At 41.4% G+C, this 22,964-nt stretch overlaps 1 pseudogene; it reads left to right on the plus strand.

Annotated features, from left to right (window-relative positions):
- The first annotated feature begins 896 nt into the window (after positions 1-896).
- LOC143686638 (eukaryotic translation initiation factor 5 pseudogene) lies at positions 897-7,470 on the plus strand (annotated as a pseudogene).
- Positions 7,471-22,964: the final 15,494 nt, after the last annotated feature.

The raw sequence follows: 22,964 nt of genomic DNA on the forward strand, positions 1-22,964 counted from the left end.
TCATGATGCCAGAACCCCACCCCACCCCACTTTACTGCCCAGCCTGTCTCTGGAGTGGTCCCTACAGCACCTTGCTAATTTCCATGTCTGCCCCTTTCACCTGCCATTTTCTCCACCTGGAAGGGCTCCTTCTTGTCAAACCAGATTCCATACCTTCCCTGACAACCTGGTTTAAAATTCATGAGCTGCAGGAAGCTTTCCTGATTAGCCCTGTTCCTTTAATCACTTTCTCCCCTGTAACTTTCTGGGATCAGCTAAGGGCTTACCTCCTTCAGGAAGCCATACATCCCCCCAGGTTTGGGTTATGAATCAGTGGTTCTCAACTGGGGGTGGCTTTGCCCTTTGAAGGGAGATGCAGCAATATCTAGCCAGGCCAATTTCATGAGTGTGCTTGGGGTTCAATGCTCTGCAGACGTTGTTTTGAAATTCTTAATGATTTTATCTTTGAATTTCTGTTTTGTAAGTGAAATATGATGGGGCAAAGGAGCATGTGCTGGTGACTTGGAGTCCCAGTGCCGTCCTACCTCCTGCTGCTGCCCTGCCTTTCTAGGATGGGTTTTTGGCCTCCAACATTTCACCTCCTGGTGCTCATGGCTGGGCCAGGCCTCTCCCTATCTCCATTACCATCCAACAAATGCAGCTGCCCTCCTCGTCCCTGGGGGGTCTGGTGTGAGCACAGGGAAGGTTGGGGTAGGGTGCTTACACCCTGTGGATTCTCAGGGCATGGTGGTGGCCATCCCTGCTCCAGGCTTTTGTTGCCATGGAGCCTTATGAGGTGACTGAGTAGGGGCTTCCCCTTCTCCAGGTGCCATGTGTGTCCTTGTCCAGAGGTTGCAATACCCTTGGGGATTGCGCATCTGCTATGGGTTAGAGTGGCAGGTTCACGGGAAGACGATATGCCTGACTTGACTTCCATGGCCCCTCGCTGGGCACAGTGCCTCATTCCAGTGATGGGCAGGAGGGGGAATGGTCAGCCTGTGGACCGCACCAAGGCAAGGAGCGGGTTCCTGGACACCTATGAGAGTTTGCACTTGTCCTGCTAGTATCCCTGTGCCCTAGAAATGGCAATATCAAATAGCAAACAAAAAGATCAAAACAGGTAGAGAGAAGGGACCACAGAAGAAAAAGGTTCATAATGTATTATCTTTAATGCACTTTTCCCCTGCTTTTTTGAACAAGAGGCCTCAAATTTTCATTTCATCCTGTGTCCCACAAATTATGTAGTTGGTCCTAATGTCTAGGAGCATTTTGGTTGTCAGAGTTGTGGGGGCTGTCAACATCCAGCAGATAGAGACCAGGATGCTGCTAAAGCCCCTTCAGTGAACAGGACAGCCCCACACAGCAAGGAATCATCCAGTCCAAAATGTCAATGGTGTGGAGGTTAACAAAACCCTGGGGTATTTGTTCCTCCTTTCTGTGTTTTTCTCTGTCCTTGCTCTTTGACCATGTTAGTGAAATGACCTCATCACCTGTCTAGACTGGAAGCTCCTCAAGAGCAGGGCTGCATTTTCATCCATCTTTGTAGCACCAGTACCTAAGGCAGTGATGGCATCCAGTAAGTTCTTACCACCCATCAGCCGGATTGAACAGCAGGGCCCAGGAATTCACCGTATCATATTTTAATCTATTGTTTTGTGTTTGTTGGAAGCACAAAACCACTTATAGCTATTCTTGAGGCCTTTCATGATTGCCTGCTTTATCTCCCTTATGAGGATTGGAAATCCCTAAGCATAGGAAATAAAGTTCCCCAAATTGTCTGTGTTACTCAGTGGCGCTTAGAACAGTGTCTCGCATGCAGCAGGTACTTTGTAAACGCTTGCTTACTAACTTCTTTTGTTCTATGCTGATTCCACCTTTCTCTATGTCCAAGACCCAGATAACACTCATTCATTCGTTCAACAAACACATCTCAAGTATTTATTATATGCAAAATGCTGAGATTTAAAGGTGCTAAAGACAATTTCCACCCAGGTGGAGTTTGGGGAAATGAGTTGTTTTATTCAGCATAATTAAGCCTCATAGCTGCTGTACAACTAGGCTTCAGAACACTAATGTAATGATAAAGAAGAGAACAGAGAAGATCCAGTGGCCCCATTTCTAAGGGAAATCCCTCAGGCCTCGTTTGTGTTTCTAACCCGCAGCACTTAGTCTGTTCATCCAACAAGGATGTATCTGTGTCAGGCACTCCTCTAGGTACTGGTGATGCAGCAGTGAAAAAAACAGACAAAGCCTCTGCCCTCACGGGGCTTACACTCTAGAGAGGGTGGGAGAGAGACCACAAAGAGGACAAATAAATGAATAAACACATAGTATGTCAAATGACGGTGCAGGATAGAAAAAAAGAAAAGGACAGGAGAAAGTGAAAAGGGAGTGCAGGAGACTACTGTAAATGAAGGGTAGCCAGGGGAGACACTTCAAATACACGATATTTAGCTGAAAATCGAACTCAGTATAGTTTCTCAGTGTGAAAGCACCTCTCTAGGTGTCGAGTCTCTCAGCCTCCCCCCAACTCGGGTCCATGTGAGCCCAGAAATCCCCTTCAAGGTTAGTCAAAAGTACAGCTAGTAGAAATGATTTGAATAAAGTGCCAATAAGTTTTAAAGGGCTTTTCTTTAAAATGTAGTCTAAATATTTTCCCAAGATATCCCTATCACTTAAAAAACAAAACAAAAACTTAAGTGCTTCATCCCCATTATTTCTTGTGTTTTATTTGATGCTTATTATATATCCTATGGTTCTAATATTTAATGCTCATTATAAAGCAAACACAAAAATACAAATGATGAGATTAAACATAAAAGTATTAAAGGAGATAATAAGAAGAGAGAAGATAAATAAAAATTAAAGAGGAATGTAAGAAAGATAAATGAGAGAGAAAGATGAAGGAAGAAGAAAAAATGAAAATAAAGAAAGGAAGGAAGACAAAAGAAAGAAAGGAAGAAAGGAAGGAAGGAAGAAAGAAAGAGAGAGAGAGGAAGGAAGGAAGGAAGGAAGGAAGGAAGGAAGGAAGGAAGGAAGGAAGAAAGGAAGAAAGAAAGAAAGAAAGAAAGAAAGAAAGAAAGAAAGAAAGAAAGAAAGAAAGAAAGAAAGAAAGAAAGAAAGAAAGAAAGAAAGAAAGAAAGAAAGAAAGAAAGAAAAAGAAAAAGAAAGAAAGAAAGAGAGAAAGAGAGAGAGAGAGAGACAGAGAGAGAGAGAGAGAGAGAGAGAGAGAGAGAGACAGAGAGAGAGAGAAAGAGAGAGAGAAAGAAAGGGAGAGAAAGAGAGAAAGAGAGAGGCAAAAAGTAAAGGGAAGATCCTCAGAGGTGCCACACTGGACAGAGGCAGCAAGTGTGCTCTCTGCCGGCCTTTGCCCAGACCTCACGGCATTTTAAGAATGTTCTGTCACAGTCTGTAGGTTGGACCTTGGCCTCTCACCACGCATTTGGAATCACTGGCTAATTAAGTGGATATTGCTTTCTGGTCCATCTCTCTTCCCCGATTGCTGGTTCCCCTCCGTGCCCCTTGCTTAGCCGTGGTGTCAGGAGCGATGTGGAGGATGACCTTTTCCCATCACTATCCCGCACGCCTCACTAACTTCTTGCAGCTGGAGATGACCATTATGGATTTAGAAAAACTGACAGGTTCTGCAGAGAACAGAGACATGCACAGTTTCCCAGAAGTTCCTGATCCAGGAGTTCTCTCCTCTAGGCCATGGGGAAAATCTGGTTTGTAAAGACATTGGGAGAAAGTCGTGTTAGAAGCTCTTAGAAAACCTTGAGTACTTTTTTCCCTTTCAGTTCCTTACTTTAAAGGGGAGTGATAAGGCACTTCAATATAAAACTAATCAAAGAATATAGTGTGATCCTATTTATGGCTTGTGAATTACTGCCAATCAAATAATAATGATGAGACTAAAGATCATATGATCTTTAGGGGCTTTTGAAATCCTGAGCTTCTATCAATTATTTCTAAAGGCTCTTCTCTAGACATGCATTTAAGCCGAAGAGTGTACTAAATAGGAACTCAGTTCTATGTTAGTAAAAATGGAGATAATTAGTGCAAATTCATAGTTTTAGTAATGATTCAATTAGATAATGCATAGTGTTGTCGAAAAGCAAGTCCTCAATAAATGGTAGTTGCTGTTCATCAATAATAACAGACTAAAATAATTTCATTACCTACCTCCATTAAAGGGCTTGCTTACTGATTACCATAGGGTAGTTTATTTGATAAATCTGTGATTATCTGGGATAAATGAAACTAGGTTTTAGAAAAAGACTCTATTTATAAGATTTGAAAGGTAGAACAAAAGTAATGATGTTTGTATAAAGACTGTGGAGTTTTGAAGGGTAGATGATGGCTAGGTAGTCAGGCTAGGTGATAGTACTGGAATTTGTAATCAGTGGTTACAAAGAATTTAAAAACTATTACTTCTTTGGTCTCAGCTTTAATCATTATTATTGAGATGTTATGTGCCTGTCTCCCATCCCCCCTGTCCAAACCTTCCTTAGCATGACTGCCAGATTTGCTGGTATGTCCAGAAAGAGTAATTTTTTTCTCTGCCAATGATGGGACATAAGTTCATAATTTATAATTAACCCCCCCCCCCCATTTAACCTAATTCTAAAGTCTTTTTCTCATCCCTTTAACATCAAGGGGATATAAAAATGTTGTACATACAGGCAATACTTGGAAAAGAACAAAGGGTGCATGATTAAAATTTTTTTGATTGTGGCAATATATGTAACACAAAATTTGCCACTTTAACCATTTAAAATACACCATCTACTGGTGTTGGTTACATTTACAATATTGCACTACCAGAGACACCTGATTTTTTGAAGTTTAGAAGTTACTTTTTAAAACAGCATTGGCTACTGCAGGGAATTTCTTCTGTATCCTGGAAAACCTACCACCACACACAGCCACGCCCCTCTCTCAGCTTTCAATGAATCATATAAATAACAATTGTGACCTTAACCACAACAAAAACCTGCCACTTTTAGGTTGTCTTTGAGGTTTCCCTTTTAAAAACTGTTTCGAGGAGCAAAGTTTTGGTTTTGTTTTTTCCTCTGATCGCTGCTGACTGACGAAGGGCTTCAGGCTGTTTACCTGGGAGAGCTTTAGATATGGTTATTTGTATGGCATTGTAACAAGGCCTTCAAATATTTGCTGGGAGGTTTGGTGGAAAATGTCTAGACCAGTGCAAACACTGCAGGCCCCAGAGAAATCCCAGGAGCTCAAGTGGCCATTCAAGAATCCCTGATCTCTCCTATTGTCACTACAAGGAGACCCTCTGAATCTTTGTCAGACTGGATGAGCCCATTGAAGAGAGCTAAATGGGTCTAACGCAATGAAAGTATCCTGATTTCACAACTGGTTTCTTTCATTTGGGGATGTCTTTGAGGGGTGCTGTGGAAAGCCACTGACCCTTGGCCAGGAGAGTTGAGTGTTAGCTCTAGAACTGCCACTCACTTGCTGGGTCATTCTGCAAAGTCACTGGCCCTCTCTGGACTCTGTTTTTCTTAGTTTTAAAATAAGTTGGGTCTGTGCTCCCAGCTCACAACCAAAATATTTGGTGGGATTCGTTGGAGGCAGATTAAGTCCCTTTACAACGTCACCCATGTTGACTATAACTGTCTTGATTCCATTTTCTTTGCCCTCAACCTTGGCGATCAGATGGGGCATCTTGCAGCAACAGATCTGGTCTGACACACTGCAGTTGACATTGACAGACATTTTGGCTTATTAGTGGCTTTATCAAGAAGATGAAGAGATCTTTGATTGCACCTTTTTGATATCTCCTGTCTGCAGAGGAAGGGATAACATAAACAACTGCAAGAGTTCTCGGTCTCGGACATGAAAAACTTTTCTCCATTGAGGCTGTGAGCTTCTTGCTTGTCTGCTATATTTCCCCAAAACAGGTACCAATGGCTGCGCAACAGCTCATTTTCATCAAATAAAGACATAAACCCAACGCTGCTAGCCCAGGACTGGGATGAAATCAGAGGCAGAGTTGGTGAAGGGGGAGGAGGAGGCAGAGGTGCAGCGGTGGCAGGGCCAGGTGTCCCTGGAGCAGCCGGGAGGGGCTGTCCCAACAGCGCCCCAATCTGGTGACATCTGGAATGTTTTTTTCTCTCTCTTTTTTTCTACCCAAGCCTATTTATTTCTGCACAAAACCATATAATCCTATTTTACACAAGGGGCACTCCACCCTTCAGTCTACCCTCTCCCCTCAAGCCAGGGCTCCAGCATCTCCCAGGAGTAGAAGGCTGGGTAAGGTCCCGCACTCTTAGCCCTCACTTATGTCTGCACTGGCTGGACTAGCCCGAGCTCTACTCTGGAGAAAATAAATAAGGAGATTCAAGCAGAATCTGTGCATAAACCCAGTCTGATGTTGAGAATGACCATCACATTGTCAGTGGATCTCATAAGGCGAATAAGCTGCATGATATATGGGATGGGTTCATTAAAATATTTGTTCTCTTATCCTGAATGTGAGAATCCTGAAATAGATCTGCAGGTCAGTCCAAAGAAGCAAATGATAGGTGATTCCTGTAAAGCCTGTGGCTATTGAGGCATGTTTGACACACATCATGAACTCTGCACATTCATTCTCAAAAGCCCACCTGAGAATAGTGACAGTGTACTGGAAAGAGAGAAAAAGGAAAGAATAATAGGAAGGACAAAGACAAGGAAAATGGCTCCATAGCCAGCAGTGAGACACCACCACCTGCATCACCAAAAGAAATCAGTGCTCGGCCACATGCTACAGAAGAAGAGTAGGAGAATGATGGGGGAGAAGATACAACTGAGGAAGCTCAAAGGCACAGAATGGATGAAGTCAGTGGCCATGCCAACATTTTTACACTCAGTGACAATTTGGAAAGGACTGCTGAAGAGCGGGTCAACATCCGATTTGATTTTGTTAAGAAAACAGAAAGAAGAGGGTATCATTGACTCATTTGACAAGAAGTTATTGCTGAAGCAGAAACACTTCATCTAGAATCCGTAGGCCCTCTTGTTTTGACTGACATTCTTTTTAACGAGAAGATGAGCGATTAAATTAAGAAATACAGGTGCCATTTCCTCCAATTTTGTCGTAGTAACAAAAAGGCTTAATGGTACCATCTTCATGGTTTGGAGTGTGTGGCAGCCAGGCATCAAGCCCAGCTCATCTCCAAGATTCCACATATCTTGAAGGAGATGTATGACACAGACATACATCTGTATGGAAGAAGAAGTCATCATCAGCTGGTTGGAAAAGGCTCTAAGAAGTAGGTCTCAAAGGAACTTGCCAGAGAGATTCATGTCAAAGCAGGGCCATTTATTAAATGTTTGAAGGATGTAGAGGAGGACTCTTCTGGTGGTGAAGAGGAAGATGAAGATGAGAACATTGAGGTGATGTATTTGAAGACTGCCAGTGTATCTAAAGTTGATACTGTGAAGTCTGAGAACAAGGATGATGACGTTGACATTGATGTCGCTTAAAGTGATGGATGTAATCGAGTTTAACAGTGTAATAGTGCAAATTTCTCTGCATTATCAGGCTGAAGTGCAACATGCATGTGCAAAAGCTAAGATGACTTAACATCATGCTCCACTTTATACGAAAAATGTATTACTGTGAGTGGTCTGTAATTAAGCCCAATGAGCCATCTAGGGAGTCTATACACATCAATGGGCAAATGTAGTTTGCTTATTCATAGCATGTTTCTTTTTGAAGAAAACTAGTGATGGACACATATGGCTCAAATATATACATATATACATTATACATGTACACAGTTATAACAAATAAAAATTTGTTTTTGGTCATTCTTCAGTTTTTTGGCTTTGAATAACTTAAGTAAAATGATTGGCTCCTTTTTGATCTGATGCACCATCATTTAACCTGATAGGATTTGGGAGCCTATTAGACATGGTCGTGTTAGATGCTGAGACTGTAAAATGGTCTTCAGCAGAATGTAAATCTAAATGTATTTGCAATTAAGGGCCTTATTCAGACATTCAGAAATATAGTTGGTTTTACCTCTAGTCCCTCAAATTGGCATATGGTGATGTACATTCTCTCCAGGCCAAGGGGGACTGATAATCAAATGGAAGTGCCACACCTTTATTGTACTGAGAACTAAAAATGACATGAGTGTCCTATTAAAAATTTTAAGAGTAGATTTAGAAACTTGAATGTTTTATGTTTGTTAGTTTTCAGGTTGTGTACACTTGCCCCAGATTGGTCTTGGAAGTCATGTCTGCTGCATGGTGAAAGGGTAGGGAAATTATTGCATCAACAAATAAGCTTCTTATGTGTATGTAGCTATTGCTTCATACTGAGAGAAAACTCTCGAACTTTGGGGTATTAAATAGCAAGCTCTATGATTTTGTTTGGGAAAGCAGGAAAAGGTACACTTAATATAATCCCTAGCAAAAACTGAGCATCATTTTCCAGTTTTTACCTTCACAATTTAGATTACAATTTCAAGATGTTTAAGATATACTGCATCTTTTGTTCACTGTGTTTTTTCTCTTTGTATTATGATTCTTTAATGCCTTTTATGTTTTGGTTGCTATCTTGCCAAAATAAGTGTTACTATGTCTCTAACTTGATTCCCACCCCCCACCCCCAAATGTCTTATTTTAAAAACAAAGGGAAGAGCCTACTTCTTAGTCAGAGCCTGTATTTTGATGTTCAGACTTGGGATATTTTTTTCTGTTTCACAGTGACTATAACCAACTACCCAAGAAATCTGTGATGATGGTCATTGGGTGCAGGTGGCGGGGCCTGATTTCAGCCCATTCCACGCTTTTATATCTAGACAAGTACAAGCTGATAAAGTCCTCGCCCAATTAGCCAAACTCACTTGGTATGGGTGCTGACTCTGTCTTAGAAATCGTCTTTTTTCAAGGTAAAAGCTTATTGCATTTATGTGGAAATCAAGAATCCATAGAACTGTTTTTGTTATCTGGAGCACTAGTTTCTAGCATTCACCTCTCTTCACTCTTTAATCCTTTGTGACCCATCTCACAGATTTTGATGAGACCTTGATAACAAATGTACGTAAAAAATGTTCACATTGAAATTATACAAACATTTGATAGAGTGAAACCTTGTTAGTTTGATATTTTTAAGGAATTGCAACCTATAACTCTTATTGGAGAATTAAGAATTGGTCTTCAGCTGCCTTTTGATAGAATCTGGTGAGACTAGAGTGGGGCTGAACCTGGAGAGAATGTGCATTGTCACACCACAGATAAGCTTTGCCAATTTGCATCTCAGTTAGGTTTCAAATTCTTTGCTGAAATGTCAGTTTGCTTTCATTAACTGAAATTCCATGGGAGATACCGGTGGCCTAAACTATGTTATGCTCAAAATACCGAGGGTCTAGCTAAAAAGTTTCTGTTACATAACTTTTCTTTAAAGTTTTTCTTAATCTGAAGGTTAAGATGTTTAGCACTTCTAAACTTGAAGAGAAAATATTGGCTTAGACCGGTGTCCAGTCTGGTACCAAACTTAAAAGAAATTCAAATTCATATAACCCGAATTTTATTCACAGAGGTTTTCTTAATAGAGTAATTCTTCAGTCTGCTCTATTCAACTACTTAAAAAATTCTTGTTTCTCAAACAGCTGCCATACTTGATTAAAACAATGTTAAAATAAAAAGAAGTTGGTTGAGCAAAATCATCTCTGAGTTTCTCTTCTTTTATCCTAACTATTAAGTATCTCTCAGGTATAGGCACTGGATCAGGGTTTCACTGGAAATAAGATGAGGTCCCTGGTCCCAAGAAATTTGATCGAATGTTTAAGCCTCTTTTAGTATTTGTCAACTCTGAATAGTCTGGGAGCTCATAATCTCAGAGCATACACCGGGTGGCCATAGGCAAATACACAATAAATCATTTATTGGTATTATGTCACAGTACATGATGAAGTAATATTATCTATGCTTCTAGACTTTGTGGTCACCCTGAAATTTGGTGCAGCTGACCATACATTTAGTAGGCCAACATACAAATAAATACAACTATAATATCAGTTACATTTATGTGTAATAATAGCCACAATACTTTGAACACTTATTCTTTGCCAAGCTCCTGTTAGATGCTTTACAAATTCGCATGAAAAATCCTTAGGAACCTTCATAACCATCTTGTAAGGTATGCTGCGCTGTCTCCATTTTACACAGGCTAAAACTGAGACTGTGAGAGGTTAAGAAACTTGCCCAACATTATGCAGCTAGTAAGACGCTCCAAACGCAACTTTTTTTGGTTCCAGAGTCTGGACTATTTCTACCCTACCTTTACATTTTGTAGATCATATATCCCCACACCTCGATTTAGAAGATAAGTAGAAAGATGGAAGCACAGAGAGGCTGCCATGCCCCCAATGCCTTGGCTAGAGAGTGGCAGACGTGAGACTTGAAGCCAAGTGTCCTGAGCCAAAAAACCAGGGCTTTTCCCCCATGACATTCCTTGTGCAGCATGCTCTGGCTGACATGGCTTTGTAAGATTTCTGAACCCTCCTATGTGGGGCACGTTTGCCACAGATTCCCCCACTCCTTGCTTATACCCAGCTTCTTGTTTCCCACCCTAAACTTGCTTCCATGGCAGTCTCTCCCTACTCCATAAATGGTAATTTCTTCTCATGCCCCAAATCAAGGACTCATCCTTTTCTCTTATACCCCACCACCAATCTTTAAGCAAATCCTATTAGATCTGACTTCAAAATAAGCCAAGAATTTGACCACTTTTTGGGACCTTCGTCAATGTCCCCTTGGTCACACCAGTCACCTTTCCTATCCTCCTATCTGGTCCCTCAGTATCCCAGCTGGAACTGGGATAAGAGGTCATCTGGTGCAACCTGCTCCCTACTATCTCTTCTCCATGCAGAGCCAAAGGAGGGATCCAGTTAAACTGAAATTCAGATCATGTCCTTCTCTGTTACAAAATGCACCAGTAGCTTCTCATCTCACTCAGAGTAAAAACCCTAAGATATGCACTTGGGTCCAGCCACACTGGCTTCCTTGCTGTTCCTGCACATTCTTGCCTCAGGGCCTTTGCACGTGCTGTCTCCAAGCCCTAGACACTCTTCCCCAGATATTTGCACATCTCACTCCTTATGTCCTTCAAGTGTCCACTAATTTTGATCTTCTTGGTGAGGCTTTTCTGCCCACCCTTTTAAAAATTGCAGCTCATGTCTACTGGGCATGTCTATCCCCATACGCTACTCATTTTGTTCTCCTTCTTCAAGGCATTTCTCATCACCTGACAAAATATGTATTGAACCATATAAGCCCCGTGAAGGGAGGGATTATTTTTAGGGGTCCAGCTTGTTCACCGCTGTAACCGCAGAATCTAGAACAACATCTAGCACAAAGTAGGTCTCAATAAGTGTCTTTTGAATGACTGACTGAATGAAACATCCCTGGCCCCTGACAAGTAGTTGAATATTAGCTGCTCTGGGCCTCAACTCTACCTGATCTACAGAGCAGATCATTTTAATCTCGGTCACATGACTGCTGTTCTGGGGTATGGCATGGCTGTTCTTTTTTCTCTCCCTCCTGCTTCAGCCCAGTTCCCACCTAGGCAGCTTTCCAAAGAGATTTGGACAATGTGCTACCATGTTGGTAGCTTCTGACCTACATTTTACTAGGGACATTTACTCAGGTGCTGCCCTAGATTTCTCCATAAGACACTGTCTTCACATAAAATAATCTCACTCTCGGTTTTAGGAGGCACTCAGCTGCCAGAAATCAATGCTCAGTTTATAGATTATTCAAATGCCTCTGGTCATATGGGACTTGTTCAGCTAGTGATGAAATGAGGATAAACCAGGCATGGAGAAAACCCATGTTAATACCCTTCTTTTCTCCCCCTCTCTGAAGGGGTCAATGTCCTCTAAAGATCTCCTGTGTTTCTGGGTTGAAGAGAGGGCAGCAGCAGATGGAGGAGAGGCAAGCCTATTCATTTTTGTAATTTTCAAAAAATGGAGTCATTTCTGAAAGTTTCTGCTTGAGATATTTAATAATAAAACTGCATCTTAAAAAAAAAATGTGAGGCAGTCATTGCTCATAAAAACAAAGTAAGCTCTCTTGTTCTGCAAAGGAGAATACAGAGTGATTTTCCAAGGACCATAGTAACCCAAGCAATTTTACCTTTTGTGTCAAGAGTCAATCACGCTTGTCTCCATACACCTCAAGTGTCCCAGACTGTCTCTGGAGGGGTATGTCATCATGAAAGTTACCCCTGTATTGAGAAAAGAAAAAACAAGAAGTAAAACTCACCCAACCACTCAAACCCAAAATAGTGTTGAGTAGGGGGTGAGAGCAGAGCAGGCAGACCTAGGAAGACTCTAGAGGTGGCATCAGTGCCCCAGCTGGAATGGTCCTTAGAGGTCATCTTGAACAACCTGTATGTGGGGAAGCTGAGTTCCAGGAGGATGTGACTTTTGGTAACTGGAAAGGAACCAGAATTCTCCCACTTCCGGTCTCTGCATGGCTCTATGCCCACTACACCAGGGCCCTCCAGTGACCTCGCAGGACCTAATTTTCTGGATGAGGACACAGAGACCAGTAAGGCAGAAAGAGCAATGAGGCCAAGGAGGACTTAGGAGGCCAGAGAAGTTATTTAAAATGGACCTTCACCCTTTTCAGTTCTCTCGAGTTTATTTAAGCAGGACTTTCAGTTCTTTGCTCTACCTTTTCCTTCAGTGTCAGAGTAACTTCTACATTAGTTTGGTCTAGTTACTCAGGAAATGGTCTTGTGAACTTGAAAAACAAATGCCTAAATTCACTGAACCAAATTAGTTTCTTGTACTGTCCCTTCTGTTCCATGCCAGTGTTTCTGACCAGAAGTGGGGTCAGTCTGGTCAGAGTGGGTGGAAAGTGTACAGTGGATTCTCCCAGAGTCAGAGTAGACTATTTCAGTGTTCAATGAATACAGCAGGTGCTTAGCAAATGGTTGTTAGATTGCTTTGTTAGGTGCCATGTTGGAAAATTTGTACATCATCAATTTCACAATTAACCAATGGGTGAATGTATTAATTGACCAACGACTTTAATTCAGAATTATACCTGGAGTTGTGGAATAGTCAAGAGTCATATGTGCATTTTCTAGTCTTACCTTAAGGGCCTTGAAATCTTATTAGGAAGTCTGTTTTGTCACACATGACACAAATTGAGTGAAATACAATAATGTTTTCATGTAAGTCTCTGTAACATCGATAGGATTGTAAGGAGTGGATTTAAAAGCAAACTTTCTTGGCCTTCATACCAACCTGAAAGTAATAGTAGCAAAAGTACCAGTTGCCTTTTGGGGGAACAGCTACTATAGTTATTACTAGGTATTTGCGAAGCTCTTTACAGATAGTATCTCATTTAATCAGCACAACAAACTTTCAAGGTTGGTACCAATTTTATCCCTTTTCCCAAAGTTACAAAGCTAATAAATGTAGAGCCTGAATTTGAGCACAGGTACTTCTTATCCCCAAACCATGTTCTCAGTGTCAATCACGACTGCCCCACTCTAGAACTCCATGTGTCCGTGGTTTGTTTCGGACAAACCAAAGGAGGACTATGGCTCCTCCTTTGGAACCTCTGGCCACCATGCTGTGGTCCAGATCAGGGGTTTCCCAACTCTATGCCACCTACCACACAGAGAGGGACCTGACAAAACAGAGAGAAAAGACCTGCTCATAATCTGTGACCCATTTGCTTTGGTTCCAACTGGGAATGAAGGGCACAAGTGCACTTTGTCCCAACATTATCTTTCAGGGGAAACGAGCTGAGAACTGCAGTTCCTGGTCATCTCCTATTGCTCTTTTCCCACTTTGCACAGAACTTCCTACCTTCTTGCTTCTTACCTTGCTCTCCTAAAGTCTATTCTTAAATGCTAGGATAAAACTATCTTCCTCTAATGCTTGGGAAGTCAACTGTCCTTGACTTACCAGAAATCTCCTGGGTTCCTCGGGGTGCTCCTAGTTCCTAGCACAGTTAATTTTCCTTAAGGGGTTCAGTAATTGTGGGTGCTGAATTGCTGCTCTGTCTTCTGTCTGTGCCTGGGAATCGGAGCTCTCCTGTTCTGTTATCCTGGGCACAAGGATGACTGGACCCCCAGAATTGTATGTACAGGGGGTTCAATTCCATCCTTCCCTTTCCCACTCCTCCTACTCACTCACACAGTTTTCCATAATATCCAGGAAGTACATTCAATTGTACTTGACCTCTTCAAATGATCACCATGACTTCTGGGTATGCTGCAATAAAAGTTACTCTGATACTACCACCAGCACTACTGGTACTATTCTCTGATGCCGCTGTGAAGACTTCTTACAGGCATGGCTCATGCTATTTTACTTATATTATCTCACTTAATTTCACAACAACCTTTGAAGTAGAAAATATTATTATCCTCATTTTGTAGATAAGATAACTAAGACTTGGAGAGTCCTTTGAGTTATCAGTTTCCCCCTCTAGTAGGAGGTGAGTCAGGATTTGAATACAAACTGTCTGACCCCAGAGCCCATGCACTTAATCACTATGCTAAATAGTCTTCTAGTGAGCAGAAGTGACATTGGCTCTGTAGTCGCAGATACCTGGATTAGAATCCCCGCCTTGCTGGATAACCAGGTGTCTTAGTTTTCTGGCTGCTAAAACAAATAACAAACAATGTGTTAGCGTAAACAACAGGAATTTGTTGACTCACAGTTTTGAAAGTAGAAGTCCAAAATGAAGGCATCAACAAGCTGATGCCTTCTTGCAAAAGACTGTGGCATCCTGGGGCTGGCTGCCCATGATTCTTGGTCTTGACTCTTCTGTCCCATGGCAGTACATATGGAGGCCCCTCCCAGCTTCCCTAAATTCTCTTGATTTCCGCCTTCTTCCCGTGGTTTTCTCTTTGAAGCCTTCTCTATAATACTTTAGGATTAAGACCCATTCTGATTCATTTGGGCCATACTGTAACTGAAGTAACTTCATCAAAATTCACACCCACAAGAATGGATTAAGTGTAAATATGATTTTTCTGAGTACAAAGCTCCAAGCCACCACAACAGGTAAGCTTATCTATGATGTGAGGTTTCCACTTGCATGTGTAGGGATCTTTTGAGTATTAAATGAGATGATGTATACAAAATGCTTAACAGAGAGGCTGCACATAATCTATGCTGAGTCTTAGGGAGTCTAACAGATCTTTGATGTTGTGGTCCTTGGCAAATATGTGTAATATGGCTCACCTCCACTCAGGACATGCAAATCACTTATTTATCATTCAATCATTCATTCATTCACTCACTCATTTTTTTCTTTTCTTGTCCACTCATTTTTCATACATTTATTGAGCACCTACTATATGCCAGACAGAGCTCTTGGGCCCTGGGGATAAGAAGGTGAGAGAAGCAGATCTGGCCACTCCTCTTGTAGAAGGTACCCTAGTGGAATTTCCTGTGTGGAAAGATAAGTAAGGCCAGTCAAGGCACACAGCATCTGGTAAGTTTGGAAAGAGATGTTAAACTAGGATGTCAATGATTAGGCATAGTGAAGATTAAGAGAAATATCTTAAGGGATTGGGGAATTGATAGTCAAAAGAGAGAGAAGGCCCATCAGAGGAGAAAGAAATCCCACTGGTGGACAGGGAAGGCAAGGCTTGGTAGCATCAATTCCAGGGAAGGGAAATGTCTGCATGCAGCAGCCTGGAGGTGCATCCTGGGTAATGAGAGGCCACTCACTGAAACTCTGGCTAATGCTTCAGGACCTTGAGAGTACTTTTATTAACCAACTGCTCTTTTGCAGCAGCTTCAATTGCAAAGGGGAGACCTGGATATTAGGGTTCCTTCAGAAACACTAGGAGACAGGACTAATTACCAAGTAAAAATTCCCCTGCTATGTGCCAGGTACTGCTTTGGACCCCAATTCTCATGCTAATGGGATTTTGCTAATGAGAAAGTAGAGGCTCAGAGACAGTCAGCGACTTGACTCAAGCTACTCAAGTCAGTAAGATGCAATTTGAGACAGATGCAAACTTTGATCCATCTAGTTCCAAAGACCACATTCTTTCCATCCCAAATCACGTTGTTTCTTTCTTTTACCAAACAGGCAGGAAGCCCAATGAACTGAGATCACTCAGGTTTTATCACCCAAGGGAGGGGGCTTTAGTGCAGCATTTACACTGAGCTGAGGGAAAGGCAGCAGCCTCCATATAAAGGGTCGTTGCTAAGAGTGGACAGGGTACCACAATCAGCCACAGTGAGGGGCTGCCTGCAGGGCACAGTGGGTGATGTCAGGGAGACCTGGGCTTGAATCCCAGCTGGACATGTTTGTTAACCTCTTTAAGCCTCAGTTTTCTCATCTATAATATAGAAGAGAAACCAATAGTATCTACCATAGAGCTGTATGTGAGGATTAAATCAGTTAATACAGGAAGAGCTCAACAAAGTTCAGGTAGATGCACTTACATGTTTAATAAGCTTACGCACTTAATGAATGTTAGCTGTGAGCTTTCTTTTCCTATGGAAAGGGTCTAGGACACTGCTAAGGGCCTCCCAGAAACCCCATACGTGCTATGATGCTTCCTCTTTGCCTAGAATTTGATGAAATCCTGGACACTGAACCCCTAACCTATACAGTTAAGTGGTGTTTCATGAGCTTATGAATTTTTATAAGGCTCTATTCTTGCAATTCAGGTAATGCTCCAGTGCCATTGGACACGTCAGCTCCTGACCTTTCAGTCAATGAAACACTTCCCATAAACAGAGCCATAAAAGGCCACTGGTTTTCTCTTGGCCATGTGAGTTTGCCTGGTGCTCTCCCTCTCTCGTTGGCCATTTGAATAGTGCTGTCACATTTCCCTGTCTTCTCACCTCTACTGAAAAAGACTTACCAGTGATTCCCTCCCGGGTGTTCACAGCCATCCCCAGGGAGGAAGTTGTGGTTTCAGCAAGGCACAGGCATCATGAAACAGAGAGAGAAACAGCCACACATGCTTATTAAGCTCAAGTCAGTCTTTTTTTTTTTTTTTTTTTAAGACTTGTTTTCAAGACATTGGTACAATAACATTTAAGGTAATATAAATAGAATAAAACATCTCCCATTTTTCCCCCAGAATGCTAGCCCAGCTGTTTTTTTTTTTTTCTGAGATCTCTTTCAGTTTTTACACGTATTTTTATGAAAATTATAGTCATACTGTTGACTTAATTTGGGGTCCTTCTTTTTTTCCCTAATGCTATTTCTGAAATGCTTTCTGTATGCTGCTGCATCTTCTTCTTGCTTATCACGGAAACAATCGCCTCGTGGCCCACTCTCATGTGTCACACTGGTCTGTGTTCAGGTTCCAAACAAACCCGGGGGAGAGCAGAAGGGACAGAAAACTTGAGGTCATAAAACTTCAGGTTCAAATCTTGGTTCTGCCAGGTACTAGCCATATGACTTTGATCCAAGTACTGCTTTTTTCTCTGAGCCTCGGTTTCCAGATTAGTGAAGTGGGGGTGGCGTGGACAGGTTAGGGTTGCTGTGAAGTTTAGAAGTAAAGTATGTAAAGCCCTGTCAACAAATGATGCTATTTGTAGAGATATGCTTTTATTAACCTTATCATTGGATAGTTCTAAAGAGCACCACAATGGACATCTTTTACAACTTTTCTTCTCCTTTGATTTATCTCTTGGGGCCAGGTTCCAGGAGTGGGATTATTTAGTCTGAAGGTATGGACATTTTTATAGCTTTTGATGTCTATTGTCAATTTGCCTTCTAGAAAGCTGATACCAAATTACATAGTTACCAGCAATGCATCCAACACTGGGTTTTTATATTGAACATAATATTATTTCTAATTCAATGGATGCAAAAGGGTATCTTATCTCACCAGTAGTTGTGGTCCAAAGCTAGTATAAAAAATGTGGGGTTTAGTAATACTAGTCGTCAATTCAGCAATAAGCATGTTCTTTAGGAACTGAGACTCAGCGACTAGTGGAATATTGATGTTGGAAGCTGGGCATTTGCAAGACAGTATGGAGTCAAGGGAAATTAGGTGAGATGTAGTTACAGGGCCAGAGATATTTACTATCTGAGTGTTGGTTAAAGCGTATACTCCAGGAAGGCTGAAGTGTTTGATATTGAAACATAACCCTTCTTTTCCCATATTTATCTCTGGTTTAAAACCTAAAGTGGAATTTCTGCTTAAGTCTTGCATTTATGATTAACTTTCCTCCTCTAATTGCTGCTTCTCTTGTTCTTTTCTTGGGAACTAAAAAGAAGTTCCTCCATTCATCTAACCTTGACTTTTATAATACATTGAAGTTATTGGCTTGCTTGTTTTTGAATTTCACTTAGCCAAACAGCAAACCTCAGTGCACAGGTACTATTTCCCTGTTTGAGGGGGTGTGAAGTTCACTGCTAAGATATTTTCTGTTATGCCTTATGATTGATACCACCTCTATTCAGTGGGGTGGTGTGATGGATTGAGTCATGTCCCCGACAAAGTCATGTTCAAGTCCAAACCCCCAGTCCTGTGGGTGTGACCCCATTTCTAGATAGGATCTTCAAAGATCCTATTAAGGTGAGGCCAAGCTGAACAGAATGAGGGTGGACATTAATCCAGCATGACTGGAGTCCTTATAAACAGAGAATTTGGGCACAGCAGGAGACAGGAGGAGACAGAAGGCTAGATAACAGAGGAAGAGGTTGGGTCAGGGACTGTCAGTAAGCCACCACCAGAAGGCCATAGACTTCTGATAAAGCACGGCCTGCAGATTCCTTGATTTTGGATTTAGGATTCCAAACTGTGAGACAATACATTCCTATTGTTTAAGCCGACCAGTCTGCGGTATGTGTTATAGCAGCCCCTGTAGACTAAGACGGGTGGAGAGAGTCCCGAGCTGAGAATTGGCTGATCTGGGTTCAGGGTCTGGTTCTCTTGTTACGTCACAGTGTAATTTGGGACAACTCATTGTTCCTTCCCCAGAGTCGAATACCTTCCTCAGTGGAGATTCACTGCTGTCGCAGCTATGTTAATGGTGACTGATGGGTAGCATGGTAGCATATCCGTCATCCAGCATTGGGTGGAAAGTAAAGATGGGAACCCTTGGACAAGAGTCTCCTTAGAATACTTTGCATTTCTAAGTGTTAAGAAGACAAAGTTATCCAAGTTTACGGGCACAATTTCCTTGGCTCTGGCCTGTCTGTCATCCATCGATACCATCCCACAGGTCAGCTGGGACACCAGCAAAGACTGGAATAATATTGAAGCTTCTACCTAGTTCTTATTTCCAAAAAAAGGTTCAAATTGAATGTCGGGTTTGATCCAGGGAAAACGCTTGGGCATTGCAAAGTACTTAGGTCAGCATTTCTTTTCTTAGGTTTGGTTTACAGAGAAGATAATGGAAACAAACGAAGTATCTAATGGTAGGGGATCGTCAAATAGATTATGAAATTATGGCACATTCACATCATGAAATGTTTTTGTGGTTGTTGAAAATATGTTCATCAGGAAAACATCATCAGTATTATAGAAATAGCAGGGGTAAATAATGAGGGGAGGGACAAGAGTTAAGGGGAAGTTTAGATTTCCTATTTGATAAGGTTGTGTTTATTGGTTGTCTTTCTCTTAGGCACAATGAAATTATCTAAAATTGAGAGTATTGAGGGACTGTGAACTTTGGACATTATACATGATGTCTAATGAATGCAGTTGGCTGAAGACTGCACTGACTGAGAAGTAGACTGGTGAACGGTAGTGTATACATATGATCAAATGTTGTGCTGCTACAAAAAGGAACAAAGTCGTGAGGCATGCAACAACATGAATGACCCTGTGGGACATTTGGTGAGGCAAAATAAGCCAGAAGCAAAAGAACAATTATTGTATGGTCTCCTTGAGAAATGCTTATAAGAAAACAGGGGCCTAGATAGTAAGCGCTTATAGCAGACACGTTTAGTCCGGAGTGGTAATTATTATTTCTGCATTTTGAAAGGCTGTTTTATATCTGTAACCTGTATTTAAAGATAAGAGCTAATCCTATCAGGTTGGGATTAAGGCAATTCAGAACACCGTGGTAAGGAAGACATTGTCTCTATTTTAGAACCACATCTAAACTTTGAGATCAAAGGAAGAAATGTTTCTTTTGTCTGGAGCCTAAATTTTCTGTAGCACATAATCTAACTCAACCTATTTGTATAGCTCATTTGAACAACTGAAACACAGGGAGCCCAGAATAAGAACGAGGGCCTTTAATCCTGTATAGTTTAATATAATGCTTAATATAATGTACATCCTAGAATACATTAAGCAGATAATCAAAAAGTATTGGCAAAGTCCCTCGAGGGATGGGATAAAAAAATATGAAACTATTAAACCTTACCATCAGGGAATTCCTTGATACTGGGTCAAACACTAGGGACACCCAAATCAGTAGGAGAAGCCCTTGATCTTGAAGCTTACTTTTGTGAAGCTTATTGTGCTGGTTTGAAAGGAAGTATGCCCCTTAAGAAAAGCCATGTTTTAATATAAATCCCATTTCATAAAGGTAGAATAATCTCTATTCAATACTGTATGTTTGAAACTGTAATGAGATCATCTCCCTGGATGATGTGATTTAGTCAAGAATGGTTGTTAAACTGGATTAGGGGATGACATGTCTCCACCCATTTGGGTGGGTCTTGATTGGTTTATTGGAGTCCTATAAAAGAGGAAATATTTTGGAGAATGAGAGATTCAGAGAGAGCAACACTACGAAGCAGAGTCCACCAGCCAGTGACCTTTGGACAGGAAGAAGGAAAACGCCTCTCAGGGAGCTTCATGAAACCGGAAGCCAGGAGAGAAAGCTAGCAGATGACGCCGTATTCACCATATGCCCTTCCAGCCAAGAGAGAAGCCCTGACTGTGTTCGCCATGTGCCTTCTCACTTGAGAGAGAAACCCTGAACTTCATCGGTCTTCTTGAACCAAGGTATCTTTCCCTGGATACCTTAAATTGGACCTTTCTATAGACTTGTTTTAATTGGAACATTTTCTTGGCCTTAGAACTGTAAACCAGCAACTCATTAAATTCCCCCTTTTAAAGGCCATTCCATTTCTGGTATATTGCATTCTGGCAGCTAGCAAACTAGAACACTTATGTAGGTAGCGGAGAAACTTAGCCAACCTATAGGTATGCCTAAGAGTTACTTCTGGAGGAAGTTGCTCAGATGTGACCTCAGTCTCTAAGTCCAACTCTACAAGTGAAATCATTGCCTTCCTCCTTTACGTGGGACATGATATCCAGGGGTGAAAGTCTCCCTGGCAGCATGGGAGATGACTCCCAGGGATTAGTCTGGCCATGGCACCATGGGATCAACAATACCATCCTGACCAAAAGCAGGAGAGAAGTGTAGCTAATAAAGTATCAGTGGCTGGAAGAGTTCAAATAGAGTTGAGAGGCTACTCTGCTTCAGTCACTCTGATGCAAGCATCATTTAGACATTGCTACCTATCATAACTTGCCAAACCCCAACCAAAATTATTCTAGCCAATTCTAAAGAACATCTAGGGCAATATATAAGATTCTACAAAGGTTCTGTTCTAGTTTTCTAGCTGCTGGAATGCAATATACCAGAAACAGAATGGCTTTTAAAAAGGGGAACTTAATAAGTTGCTAGTTTACAGTTCTAAGGCCAAGAAAATGTCCCAATTAAAACAAGTCTATAGAAATGTCCAATCTAAGGCATCCAGGGAAAGATCCTTGGTTCAAGAAGACCGATGAAGTTCAGGTTTTCTTTCTCAAGTGGAAGGGCACATGGCGAACACAGTCAGAGCTTCTCTCTCATCTGGAAAGGCACATGGTGAACATGGTGTCATCTGCTAGCTTCTTCTCCTGGCTTCCTGTTTCATGAAGCTCTCCAGGTGGTGTTTTCCTTCTTCATCTCCAAAGCGCTGGCTGATGGACTCTCTGCTTTATGGTGCTGCAGCATTCTCTGTTCTCTCCAAATCTCCTTCATTCTCCAAAATGTTTCCTCTTTTATAGGACTCCAGAAACTTATCAAAACCCACCCAAATAGGTGGAGACATGTCATCACCTAATCCAATTTAACAACCACTCTTGATTAAATCACATCTCCAGGGAGATGATCTGATTACAGTTTCAAACATACAGTATTGAATAGGGATTATTCTGCCTTTATGAAATGGGATTTAGATTAAAACATGGCTTTTCTAGGGGACATACATCTTTTCAAACCAGCACAGGTTCCATGCACGAGGGTAATGTTCCAGAAACCTACAACCTCCAGATGGGTCCCAGGACCAGATAAGTCCTGAAACCTAGAGGATCCAGCCTCTCTAGAACATTAGCTAGTTCAATCTCCCTATCCCATATTACTGACAGCCCCTTCCAACATGAAAAAGTTAGAATGGCCATAGCCCAAATACCCCTGAAGAGTGGGATAGAGAGATCAAAGGTGATGGTAGAGTTATACAGAGAAGGTAACATTTTAACAAATGAATGTGATTGCTGAGTCATTAAATTGATATTTCTTTTAGTCTCCAGTATCTTAGAGCAGCTAGAAGTAAAAACCTAAAATTGTGTAATTGTAACTCACACCAAACTCTGAAATCTGTCCTGCAACTAATTGTTGTGCTGTGCTTTGAAATTTATTGCCTTTTTGTATATATGTTAATTTTCACAAAAAAGAAAAACAAGTCAATTGTGATGATAAAAAAAATATTTATTCCCTCTAGCCTCCTACATTCTGGAGCAGCTAGAAGGAAAAATCTGAGATGATGGTATGGTAGCCCATGACAAACTCTGGGATCTGTCCTGTAATTTCTTGCGGAAGAGTGCTTTGAAAACCTGCTTTTTTTTCTTTCTTCACTTTGTATATATGTTATATTATATGATAAAAAAAGTTTTAAAAAATATGTTCATAAAGATTTAAAAATTTTTAAGTAATAAAATCAAGTATGACATCAACTAAGTAACAGAAACATGGCTGTGCATAGAAAAAAAGATCAGAAGGAAATGTACC

This window comes from Tamandua tetradactyla, chromosome 6 (assembly GCF_023851605.1).
Source record: "Tamandua tetradactyla isolate mTamTet1 chromosome 6, mTamTet1.pri, whole genome shotgun sequence".
NCBI classification, from domain to species: domain Eukaryota; kingdom Metazoa; phylum Chordata; class Mammalia; order Pilosa; family Myrmecophagidae; genus Tamandua; species Tamandua tetradactyla.